Source organism: Xenopus laevis, chromosome 8S (assembly GCF_017654675.1).
Source record: "Xenopus laevis strain J_2021 chromosome 8S, Xenopus_laevis_v10.1, whole genome shotgun sequence".
NCBI classification, from domain to species: domain Eukaryota; kingdom Metazoa; phylum Chordata; class Amphibia; order Anura; family Pipidae; genus Xenopus; species Xenopus laevis.
Genome location: NC_054386.1, coordinates 60429715 through 60443332, shown reverse-complemented (window position 1 = coordinate 60443332; position 13618 = coordinate 60429715).

The window sequence follows — 13618 nt, the reverse complement described above, 5'->3', positions numbered from 1 at the left end:
ACTTTGTGTTTGAATTTAGAGGAGAAGTTTAGTCATGTAAGAATAAACAGCATCAGGAGTCATACACAGGATAAATGGTGTCCAACATCCACCCTCAGTGGGCTCCAGTTGATTGGAAGGGTGAACCAGTTTCAGCCATTTGTATAGTGTAATTGTAACACACAGGAATTCAGGGAGAGGCCGCTTCCATATCTTCAGCCCTTGTTATACTGTAATGCTATTTTAAAAACACCATGTAAATAAATAAACTGCAATTTAATTGTGAAGGTATGTAATATGTTATCCAGAAAGCTATTATCCAGAAAGTCTGTCTCCCATAGACTCTGTTGTATCCAAATAATCCAAATTTTTAAAAATAATTTCCTTTTTCTCTGTAATAATAAAACGGTACCTTGTACCTGATCCCAGCTAAGACATAATTAATCCTTATTGGAAGCAAAACCAACCTATACTGCTTATTTCATGTTTTAATGATTGTCTAGTAGACGGTATGAAGATCCAAATTATAGAAAGATCCAAAGTCCCAAGCATTCTGCATAACAGGTCCCATACCTGTACTTGGTATATAATGTGAATGATGCTGCAATTTGTATCCTTATTGTTGCATTGTAACTACAATTGGACTGTAGCCTATTGACTCTGTGTCAGATTATTTCTTGCCTGCAGACATCGTCAGCAGCTGTTATAACATGTGAGCATTTTTTTTAGGTCCCTGGACACAGATTATGTAGAAGAACTGTTTTGTTTTGGCCTTTGGCAGCCATATCTTGCAGGCTTGTCACACCATGACACAAACATTACATTATCCTTTCTTTAACTCTTTTAGAAATCTCAGCTGCTTACTTCTTTACCACTACTTCTGTTTGTGACAAAAAACAATTATTAGGTCTGTGGGTCAAGTTCAGCTTGACCATACATATAAAAATGGAGATAAAGGAGGTAGGTGCTTGCCTTGCCATTTCTTTATGGTCAATATCCTCCTGCATTCATGAATTGTGGTCAGAAGTATCTTTCTCTATAGTACACTGTAATTAAACACGAGAAGGTAGAATAAAATGATGTTCAGATCAGTGCTAAGAAAGCTGTTCCTCAAAGATGCTCCATAAAGAAAATACAAGTCAATATGCATTTCTTGCTAGAGAATTCCCTTGCATTCATTGGGTCACTGATACCAGAGATATGAAGAAACATTTTAAGTGACATTGCTTTTAGAATTCAGTCTGAATGTATTGTTAAGATCTTAATCATCATCACTCAATAAAATTAGCTTTCTTCCACCTCTCTAGTGTCAATGGGGCAAATTCACTAAGATGCGAAGTTGCGCCAGGCGCAACTTAGCCGCACTTCTCTGCACTTCGCCAGGCGTAGTTTCGCCAGGGCTCCGCAAATTCACTAAAATCCGAAGTTGCGCACAGGGGTAGCGTAAGGTTGCGGAGTTGCGGTAGCGTTGATTCGCTATATAAAGCGAAGTTACGCTAGCGAAGGCTAATTTGCATACGGCGCGAAATTCAAATTTCAATGGAGGAACACGTATCTGCACTACAAATGCCTAGAAAACCTTCAAATCAGCAAATAAAATTTTTATTTTGCCCTATACATGTGCCCACTGTCTAGGTAAGTTGCCATGAGTCAGGAAATGTAGGGGGGGAGGAAGGGGAGCCCCAAAAATTTTTCGATCTTTTTCAGCCTATCAGCCATCATGTAGAAAACACGCCAGCGTTTTTTGGGACTTAGAAAAAAAATTTACTTTTTTTTAAACAATCCCTATCTACTCTATTGCGCTTCGCCAGTTCTGAGGTGGCGAAGGAAGTCTAGCGTAAAAGGTAGCGTTCAGTACACTGCGCAAGTTAGTGAATTTGTGTAGTTTCGTCGCTAGTGAAACTTCGCCTGGCGTAAGGTTGCGAAGTAACACTAGCGAAACTACGCCAGCGTTCGTTGTGAATTGCGCAGTAGCGAAAATGCCAAACGCTAGCGAATTAACGCTAGCGTTCGGCGCTTCGCGGCTTAGTGAATTTGCCCCAATGACCCTATGAATTCAAGAGAATACCCCAACGAAAATGGTGCCTGATTTATTAACATCTGCCTCCCTGTTTTTTTTCTTTTATTGCATTATATCAGAAAGCACCATACGATTGCTCAGTCAGGTAGAGGACTATCTGTGTACTTTCAGATGGTAGTGGTAAAAAAAAATTTTGCATAGGATTTTAGGCCTGAGCAGCTGACAAGGTTACTTATGTGATTTATAATGACAGGCCTAGACTTATTCAAATGTAATCATCAATCATGTTGGAAATTTCATCAGCAAATTTTAGGTCCTACCTGTTAATGTACTTTGCCAAAGCTATGCATAGAACACAGTACTTGTTCTTCTTGGCCAGGCAGTTATTTTTTGAGAAGAGCGTAATTTCCTAACTGCCCCTTGTACTATTGGCTTACATTTAAATAGTAACTATGTAGAAAATATTATAAATAAACACTTGAGTGGGGCTTCTGTATCCATCTGCCATAACTTGATAAATCTGATGTATTATACAGTAGGGGAACATATAAATGTATGCATGTGCATGTGCTTAATACATACTTAAAGCTAAATCAGTTATGCTCATTAATTTAATTCTAACTTTTCAACCTGTGTGTTTTTTCTCAAATTGTAACTTTGTCAATGAGTGAAGGTTTGACATGTTTTGTACGTCTTACATTTAGAATGAATAAGATGGAGACAGGTGAACTGGCGTTTAAAATCACTTCACTGATTTTGTCAAAATGAAAGAAAGCCATGGTAATTGCTTTGAATATTGAAGGATCTTTTCTTCTTTTTAATTTTATAAAGTATTAATATTTAGGTGCAGTTATGTCAGTCATATTGAAGGAATGGCAGAAGAAAGAAAGCACGAACATGTGTGGTATTTGGGAGCCTGCACTTTGGGGGTGGAGGAAGTGACACAGACACATATGGACTTAATACAAAAAAATAGCAAACCAACAGCAAATATTATTGTTACATTCTTTACATTTATGTTTTATTATACTTTTTATGTTGTTTATAGCTGCAGGATACTAAGGTTGTATTTAACCCACGTACCATTAATAATGCTAATGTTACAAAGTCTGGCCCATTCATTATAATTTCATACAGGCAGTTAATTACAGGGTGCCATAGCTGCCTGCTGGCTGGAGGCTTTTTTTTTCCATTTAGTCTGAGTATTTGTTCTGGCTACTGTTAACCTGTCTGTTCTGATCTACATCATTCTATACAACAAAACCAATATGAATAATTCTGTAAATACAAAATCAACCTCCTTTTACTCAATGGATAAAAACAAGGCACCGCCTTTCTTTTTGGCCCCTTTGTACTGATGCTTAGCACTGATCAGTATGTCATTAGGAGACCTAGGCATCAGCAAGATCCTATACATTATTAAGGGAAACTTTGTGCTAAGCTTGTTGGAGAAAAAAAAACACTGACACAATTACGGATTATACAAAACATTGGAGTTTAAATCTGCAGTGGACTGTGACTTATACTTATATACTACATAATAACTACAATAACAGCTAGGCTTAATTACAAATGCAAGAAAATTCACCAATGAGAATGCTGCTTACCAAAACTATGTGTGTTATCTTGCTGTTTTATTACATAGGGAGATTATGGTTTTATTTGGTTATATTGTATAGCAATATACTCATACACATTAATCAAATAAGGGAGGATTTACTGGTCTTTAGTTTTACAATGATAATAATATGTAGTCATGAGTAGGCAAAATTATTTTTAACTTTCTTTCAGATTATTTAAAGGGGGGAACTGGAACCTAACCTGGGATGACTACTTGGATATATCAGGTAAACCTACACCTCACACAGTACCAAGGGCCAAACCCATTTATACTCTCTGTGAACATTTTAACCTACAAGATATTTACCAATTTTTATATCCTACCACTAAAGACTATACATTTTACTCAGTGGTGCATAAGACCCATACAAAAATAGATTATGTTTTTGTTTCCCGATTTTTGCCAAATCTTGAATCAGCAAAAAATGGTAATATAGACATTTCCGATCATGCCCCAACATATACAGCACTGAAATTGAATTCACTCATATCCCAGTCTTTTACCTCTGTAACAAAGAAGACTTTAAAACATATTTAGAAACTGTGGACAAACTACATTGACAACAACATGACCATTGGGATTTCCTACAACTTTTCTGGGCAGGTCACATTATCTCATATGTAATACAACAAAAATCCTTTAACATTAAATATAATAACCTTCAAAAAGAACTTACAAAACACTATACTGCCTTTCAAATAACAAATTCCCCTGAAAACAAGAAAAAATACACAAAAGTCTTTTTGACACTTTATTGACAGAAAAGGCATATACACGTTATTACAAAACAGCAAACACACATTTTATAGATGGGGAAATATATCTGGGAAAATATTAGCACACATTGCAAAAAACAAGCCATTAATAATTTCATTAAGAAAAATTAAAACCCCAAAAGGCTGGACAGGAGACACAACAAAACATTACAACAATACTATCCACCCAGTTCAATACAGCCCTATAAGATGATCCAAATGATGGTCTACAGTTTCTTAGAGAATCAGACATCCAAAAACTCACAACCCAAGATAGGGAAATCCTTGATGCACCTATAATGGAACAAGAAATGTCATCAATAATCACACAATAAAAAATGGGAAAACACCTGGTCCAGGCGGCTTCTCAGCCGAATTTTAATAAAGGTTAAAACTAGAGTTAGCCCCAATCTTAACCTCTTTATACAATAAAACAATTCAAGGCACTCCCTTATGGCAGAAAGCCAACATAGCATGAATAGGGATGGGCGAATTTTTTCGACTTGTTTCGCCGTGGAAATGACGGCCATAGACTTGTATGGCGGCGTGCATAAAAAAAACTGCGCGTTAAAAATGTTTCGTTGTGCGACAAAATTTTTTTGACGCCCATAGACATTAATGGGCGTCGGTGACAATTCGCAAGCAGCGAATTTTTGGCGAAACGTAATGGCTCAGATTCGCCCATCCCTGAGCATGAATCATTCTTCTTCCTAAAGAAGGAAGAGTCCTCACAGACCCAGGCTCATACAGACCCATATCCCTACTAAATAAGGATGTAAAAATAAACTCATAGCTAATCGACTAAAACAAATTCCTCCCCGTATACTTACCAAACATCAAGTAGGCTTTTTGAAAAATAGAAACCTAGTACTCGATATCTGGAAAATATTAGCATCACTGTATCATAATAATCTAGAAGAAAGACAAAATGACATACAATAACATATGTTAAACCTTCTCAAAAACCTATATTTATCACCTAGTCAATTTTGATGATAATCAACTATAATTCACCTAACTTTACAGTTAACATGCCAAACATAAAAGAATACAATAAAGTCGCACTCCTCAGATACGCAGGATACTGGATTCTCTCCAGAAATCTGTACACCACAATTGATTTGGATCAACAATTAGCAAATAATGTATCATTTAATTATCTCCTACACACTACACCAACCAATATCCCTTCAGCTATGCAAACAAATCATTTATTCATAGATACATATCGAACATGGCACTCAATTAGACGTAGACTCAAACTATCTTCAATTACTTCACATGGAAGGAAAATAAGGATTTTTCAACGGGACTTCGAAACCCAATTTTAGACCAATGGAAATCTAACGGACTACAAACTACAGTATAAGAGACTTATTAAAAAATTATACAACTTTGGGCGTGGCTTGCGCGTGCATGTAGCTGCACGCATTTCCTTGTGGCTCCGATCCGGTGTGGCCCAAAGCAGTTCAACATAGCAGTCCCAAGGGTGGCAACTGGCAGCAAACACTCAGAACTACCAGCGGACATGACCAGGAGAAGGCCTAAGCAGCAATCGCTGTAACTCACTGACTTCTACGGGTCCCAGCCGAAAATCTCTCTGCGCAGCACGGCCCAAGATGGCGCCCGATCCTCTTCTAACGCTTCCTCGCCAGCGCGCACTGAAGCTGTTACAGAGCAACAGTCAGATGAATATGATGACCCGCAATGCTTGACGCAGGCAAACTTAAAAGTTCTGTTAGCGCAGCTCAGGGAAGACATTCGCTCAGACACTAGGCGTGCTGTGCAGGATTTGAAAGCAGAATTGCAAGCTATAGGTGAACGCACTGACCACCTTGAAAACAAGATGGCTGAATTGGTACAAGTGCACAACACCATGGCTGACACGGTTAACACACAGGATACAGAGATTGAGCGGCTGCAAAACAAGATTGCTGACTTAGAGGACAGGTCTAGACGGAATAATGTGCGGTTAAGGGGCGTCCCTGAGGATATCCTCCAGCCTCAGCTTTGTCAGTATGCCCGAGACCTCATACAGGCTGTGCTCCCAGAAACCCCTACAGACCACCTCATCATAGATAGGATCCATAGGATCCCCAAACCCAAGACTGCACCGAGTAGTGCGCCAAGGGACACAATCCTCAGGATCCATTTCTTTCAAGTTAAGGAGGATCTGATGCCGTTTACCAGACAGCATAACACTATTCCACCCCCATATGATAAAATCCAGGTCTTTGCGGATTTGTCAGCAGCTACCATGGCAAAGAGGCGCGAATTAGCGGGAGTGACTCAAGTCCTGCGCCAGAATGACATACCATATAAGTGGGGTTACCCAACCAAATTGATTGTTCACTGGCAGAATACGACCAAAATCATTACTAATGCAGCCGAGGGTAAAGCTGACCTCAAGCACTGGCATCTCCAGGCCGAAGTGCAACAGCCGCCACGTGCTTCGCAGGGGCAGATGCATGTCGATCAGGAATGGAGTAAAGTTAATTCTTGACTGGTTGACTACTTGATACATTGTCTACTGCATTGTCTTCCCCACCCTGGGGCATCCGCCCAGATTACAGTTCCACTCACCGGAACGTGCAACTTAAGGTCGTACCATTTGACCTATCTACCCCTTGTCTGCTCTTTATTGCTGAACTCTCTGCCCACATAGGGCATGCAGGCAACAAGAGAACAGCCGATTGGATCGGCAACATTGTATATACGTTATTCTTATTGCTTTGTTTGTTTTCTGCTTTCCCTTCTTTACCCTCCCACCCTACTCTGGAGACTGGCAAAAATTGTCGTTATGTTGCATGTGTCATTCACACCTTGGTTTCAGCCAAATGCGCCCACTTTAGCAATTTTACGATGTATCAATGGTCCTAAAATGCGTTAGTGTTAATACTAGGGGGCTGAATACCCCCCGGAAGAGATTGCTAGCGCTTGCTGAATGTAGACGGCAACGCGCAGATATTGTTTGGTTTCAAGAAACCCATTTCAGAGTGAAAGATCAAAGTAAAGTTGAAAATAAGTATTTTAAGATGCTGGCAGCTGCGACCTCGCACACCAAAAAACGAGGTGTAGCCATTTTAGTTCGGACCTCTTTAACCGTCGAAAGTGTAAGGCATTTGGCTGATTCCAAGGGCAGGTGTTTAATTGTTATATGCCGCATTAATCACCAGGAATATACTTTGGTTAACCTTTACTCTCCAAATACTGGCCAGAATGTATTTTTGAAGCAGGCATTAGACCAAGTCCAAAATGTCAAACAGGGTACAGTCATAATCGGAGGGGATTTCAATAATATATTGGACCCAGCAATGGATAGGACCCCCCAGCCTCAGCCCTGCCCAAAAAATATAGCAAAACAGTAACCAAAGAATCCCTTAGGTTCGCGAAATTGCTGGAGCAGCATAATTTATATGACGTGTGGAGAGTACATAACCCTACTTTAAAGGATTTTACTCATTATTCACCCTATCACAGGTTGCACACTAGAATAGATCTTTTCCTGATCTCCCCACATACGATTCAGCTAACATCTCACTGTTCAATACACAGCACGACTTGGACGGACCACTCCCTTGTAGCATTTACGCTTCAAGAGAAACATCGATTTTCTGCTAGGCCCCCATGGAGGCTCAATAATGCGCTTGTATTGGATAAGGGAATTCAAAAACAGCTGATAACTAGTATATCTGATTTCTTTTCTCTGAATGATAGTCCTGACATAGCTGATCTTAACCTTTGGTGCGCCCATAAGGCGGTGTTTAGAGGGCAGTTAATTAGTATAGCCTCACATAGAGTAAAAACGGCAAGGGCTCAACAAGAACAGTTACTGCTTAGAATTGGCCAATTAGAACGATTAAATCGCACGGCTCCCTCGCCCACTGTATTGGAAGAATTAAATAGGCTCAGGGAGGAGGTCAACCTGCTGATGTTAGGTAGATGTCAAGTTCAGCTTACAAAACTTAAATGTACTTCATACGCTATGGGAAACAGGGCAACAGCCGCTCTTAAAAAACGATTAGTGCACCAAAAGCTACAGTATAGGATCGGGAAAATACGAACCGCATCTCAACAAATTAAGGTCAACCCTAAAGATATAGCAGATACGTTTGCAAGTTTTTACAGCGGCCTCTATAATCTTAGAGATGACCCGTCCACGATCATACCCTCTGAGGCGACTATCCGTGCGTTCCTTGGCCAGCTAAACCTTCCTGTTCTACCCAACTCTTCATTCGCCACCTTAACTAATCCAATCGAGACTGCAGAGGTCCTTCATGCCATCAGCACTATGCCGACACACAAAGCCCCAGGCCCTGATGGGTATACGAATATGTACTACAAAACTTTCGGCAACTTACTCTCCCCCTACCTTGCTAGAGCCTTAAATGCGGCAGCCATACAAGGGCAATTCCCAAAAGAAATGCTGAAATCATACATTTCAACCATTCCCAAACCAGGCAAAGACGACACCCAATGCCCGAACTACCGCCCCATCTCTCTCCTTAATGGCGCCTTAAAAATTTACGCCTCCATCATAGCAAAAAGGTTGCAATCTGTGCTAGCCCACCTAATAAATAGTGACCAAACCGGCTTTGTACAAGGTCGCCAACTACATGATAACACGAGACGGCTGATCACTTTAATACATCAATTACATAACAGTAACACATCATCCTTAGTATTAGCACTAGACGCCGAGAAGGCATTCGATCGTGTGAACTGGACTTATCTCACACTGGTCCTCGAGGCATTCCAAATACCTGGCCCATTTATTAAAGCCATTATGGCTTTATATTCGGATCCGACTGCTCAAGTAAACATTAATGGTTTTTTATCAGATCCGTTTCCGCTCACGAACGGGACTCGGCAGGGATGCCCCCTCTCGCCTATTATTTATATTCTTAGCATAGAGCCACTAGCCCAGGCCATAAGGCAGTGTCAAGGAATTCGTGGCATCACAATAGGCCCCGATGAACATAAGATATTACTGTTCGCAGATGACATTGCATTAACAATAACTAACCCTGAAATAGCTTTACAGGAAATGTTTGATTTAATTGGGCAATTTGGCCGACTCTCGCATTATAAATTGAACATTGCTAAGACACAAGCGCTCCCAATAGATATGCCAGATACGGACTTCCTTAGGCTAAAGCGGGATTATGACCTAGATTGGCAAGTGCATGCGATTGGCTACTTAGGAACCAAAATGACAGCTGATCCAACCTACCTTTACCACTACAACTATGGTCAACTTCTGAAGGACACTGATACCACCCTACAGAAATGGGATACTTTATATGTCTCCTGGCTAGGACGAATCAATGCCGTGAAAATGCTAATTGTACCAAGAATCCTGTACAAATTTCGGGCTCTACCCATTCCGTTGCACAACTCCTTTTTTCGTCAGCTCCAGAGACTCTTATCATCCTTCATTTGGAACAAAAAGAAACCAAGAATATCGCAGGACATTATGTATGCAACTAAACAAAATGCAGGGCTTGCATGCCCTAACCTACACCGTTATTATAAAGCCACTATCCTAGACCAATTATCTGACTGGCATCTACCCTTAGGTTCCAAGAAATGGGTAGACATGGAAAATTGGATTTACAAATCTCACTTGGGACACTCAATCGTAGCGCATATATGGTCTATGAACAAACATCATCGCATCATTGTGGACAGTTTGCCTTTACCCATGCAAGCGACTTTATGGTCATGGTACACCGCGAAACATAACCACAATCTCACCAACCCCCCGACCCCGCTCCTGCCACTTGACCTCTTGGAAGAGATTATTCCGGACTTGTGCCTGCACCAATGGCGGGCGCGGGGAATAATTAAGATAAGTGATCTCTATGACCAAGATGGGCTGAAAACCTTCTCCGACTTAGAACTTGAATACAGCCTCCCGAATGCACAGCTATATACATATATCAGGATAAGACATTTCCTATTTTCAAAGCATTGGAATGGTCTGCACCAACCAACAAGATTTGAGGTTAAATGCTGGACCCCTATTGGGAAAAAGAAAGGAACCAAAATTGTCTACAACCTACTACTACAGCACGGTGTGGTGAACACTCCACCGGCATTGCGGCACTGGGAGCGGGACTTACAAATACCTCTACCGGCGGATTTATGGAACCGGTTGTTTCAAAACACGGCCAAACACTCACGGGCACTAAACCATCACGAGCTGACTGTAAAAATAATGTACAGGTGGTACATGACCCCTGACAGAATTCATAAAGCTTTTCCGAGCATACCCGATCGCTGCTGGCGGTGCCTGAAGGAGTCGGGCTCTATGTTACATATATGGTGGTCCTGCTCGATTGCAACACCGTACTGGGAAGCTGTGAACCGGCTCATTAACGATCTTGTGGACCCTCACATTAAACTTAATCCAGCACTAGCACTGTTAGGTTTTGACCCTGAAAAAAGAGATAAACAAACCAGGAGGTCTCTTACTCGGATGTTACTAGCCGGCAGAATCTTGATTGCACGGAACTGGAAACAGCCCTCTTTACCCACATATGCGGCGATAAAAGCTGAATTTGAGCGGATTCAACTATATGAACGTACATTCTTCTACCTCTCTCTTGGGCAATGATAGTCCTGGAGTTGATCTGGGGTTGCGGCTATCTTAAATTCATATTCTATGGGTGCTCTCTTTATATCATTTGATTCCTCCCATAAACCATTGTATGTTCCTATGAGTGTTATTCTGTATATATCTTTGTGTGATTACATATGGCCCGTGCGTGCTCCTATATTCATTTACGTGTTCAATGCTGGTACTATGGGATATTTGAATGCTTATTGTACATTGCTAATACAGAGAAACTTGCCAGTTCTCCACATTTTTCTCCCCCCCCCCTTATACCTTCCTTCCTCTCCTCCTCTCCTTTACTTTAAAATCTCTCCTACCTGATAGGAGTTGTTGTAAAATCTCAAAAATTGTTAATAAAAAAAAAAAAAAAAAAAATTATACAACTTTACTAACCCCAAAAGAAATAATTGACAAATACCCTTTTACATCCACACACATATTTTTAGTGCTACAAATACACCATTATGCAACACAGAAGCAGATAAACAAAACCCATTAACAAACATATGGAAAAATAAAACTGCACAAAGATCAACATCGTATATTTATCAAACTCTCCGCGTATTAATGAACAGATGAACAAATTATACTCCCATGGGTATCAGACATACCTAACCTAACATTACTCACCATCCTGAAATACCACTCCAAAATCATGACAACACTACCAGCCAGCAAATACCAAGAGACGACTAAATGGGCAAAATTCCCTCTGATGAGTGCCTACGATGTGCTACCCCAAAAGCAAACCTTATACACACCCTTTGGTTATGTTGTAAAATCCAAACATTTTGGGGAAAAGTCATAAGGTATTGGACCCATGTTGCCGGAATATCAATTCAACAACAAATACTATGAGCACTATTCAGTGACACCACCTTCTATAAACACTTAACAAAACCTGAAAAACAAATGTCAAAAATATTGGCAGCAGTGGCTAGGAAAACGATATTACTTCAATTGGTCTCTCTTGATATCCCAGACATCCCACTAGTAAAACAGAAATTACACCATTCCATATGGACTGGATAGAAACAGCACTACATAAAAAACAAAACTCCCTAAAATTATTTGAAACCTGGGAGACATAAATATACTCCCAATACCCCTTAAACATCTCACAGTAAATACCTACCAATACATGACTTGGTTTGACACCGAGACCATACATAACAATCCATTATTTGTAGAGGCACAACAATACTTTCAAAATATAAACCAAGAAAATAACTTACCAACAAGAACGCCCTCCAGGAGTCATATAAATATCTTATTGGCAGAACCACACATAAAGAAGAAGAACAAGATGGTAACTCTAATGGCTATAAGTCGAAAAATCTTATTTTTATATGTTAAGTTGTATGTTATTATGACACATACTAACAATGTTCATGTAAATGTTGCTGTGAAATAAACAATTAAAAAAGGGGGGAACTGTTGCCTAGACATAAAAAAACTGTATAATAAAAGTAAACTTAAAATGTTCTATTTAAACATCCATAAAGGTATTTAAAATTCTCAGCTGTCAGTCATATTTTGCCCTCCACACCTTAAAACAGTGTCCACAATATGGCTTCTTTCTGCTTGCTGTTGTTGTGTAATTTCGAGACTGACGGAAACAAGATTTAAATAATTTGAATAATGTAAGCAACACTTAGGGGCAAATTTACTTATGATCGAATATCGAGGGTTAATTAACCCTTGCTATTCGACTGCCGAATGGAAATCCATCTACTTTGAATATCGAAGTCTAAGGATTCGAAGGATTTTAATCCATCGATCGAACGATTTTTCTTCAACCAAAAAAAGATTGCTAAGCCTATGGGGACCTTCCGCATAGGAACATTGACTTCGGTAGGTTTTAGGTGGCGAACTAAGGGGTCGAAGTTTTTTCAAAGAGACAGTACTTCGACTATCGAATGGTCGAATAGTCAAATGATTTTTAGTTCGAATCGTTCGATTCGAAAGTCGAAGGTCGAAGTAGCCAATTTGATGGTCGAAGTAGCCAAAAAAAATATTTGAAATTCGAAGTTTTTTTTATTCTATTCCTTCACTCGAACTAAGTAAATGGGCTCCTTAATTATCTCCTACACATTACACAAACAACAGTTTATTTTACTTGACTAACACAAATTAGTATTATTTCTTAGTGTGACAGGTGTTTTGTTTTTTTTAAATCTGTAAAAGTAATAATCAGATGATGCTTGTAACAGTGAACACAATGATAACTATGTCCTTTGTAATACTTTGCAGCAGGTTTCCTGGAGTACCCAGAACCTGTAAAGCACAAACATTGGTTTCCCACAGAGTCAGCTTACTGAACCCTGAATGTTTTTTTTTCTAAGCATGCAGTAGTTTTCAGTTTTTGTTTTAAGGGATTAAATAGGACAGGTTTGCACTCAACAGGCCATTTTTATCAATATTACTGAATTTTATCAGAATTTTATGCCATATGCCTTTTACGCTTCACTTTACAAAACTGACCTGGCTTCCCCTCAGCTTCTCACCACATATAAAAAGATACATTTTCACTTATTTTGGAAACAGTTATTAGACTTATATTTTTACACATGGAACCAAACATTTTACAACACTACACTACAGGTGCTGTAAATGTAGTATTT